This window comes from Penaeus monodon, chromosome 22 (genome assembly GCF_015228065.2).
Source record: "Penaeus monodon isolate SGIC_2016 chromosome 22, NSTDA_Pmon_1, whole genome shotgun sequence".
NCBI lineage: Eukaryota > Metazoa > Arthropoda > Malacostraca > Decapoda > Penaeidae > Penaeus > Penaeus monodon.
The window spans coordinates 15,467,624-15,467,969 of NC_051407.1; the positions used below are offsets into that span (position 1 = coordinate 15,467,624).

Genomic DNA, 346 nt, shown 5'->3' on the forward strand with positions numbered 1-346 from the left:
TTGAACGATTTAATTATTATTTGTCTTCGTTCCGTCTTTCATATCTCTCTTGTATTTTATCTTATTTTCTCTCTCTCTTCTTTTTCTGTCTCGTATTTGTGTATTTGTTTTTCTTCTTTCTGTGTATAGTGTTTACTTATGCCTTTTGCTTTATTCTTTTCATGTATTTCTATGTTATTGTTACGGCAATTATTAGCAATAGTCTTCTTAGTTTTATTGTTATAGAAGTTATTTTTGTGGGTGATTTTCGTATCATTATTATCGGCGTTATCATTATAGCTATTCTTTTACTTATCCATCTATGTATTCACCTTTACATTCAGTTAGTAAGCTATACTCTCGTACT

The 346-nt window shown here is 28.6% G+C and overlaps 1 protein-coding gene across 1 annotated transcript in view; it reads left to right on the top strand.

Annotated features, from left to right (window-relative positions):
- The window catches only part of LOC119587338 (extensin-like), a 39,380-nt gene that overhangs the window by 18,938 nt on the left and 20,096 nt on the right, over positions 1–346 (top strand). The gene's annotated exons all lie outside the window — the stretch shown is intronic.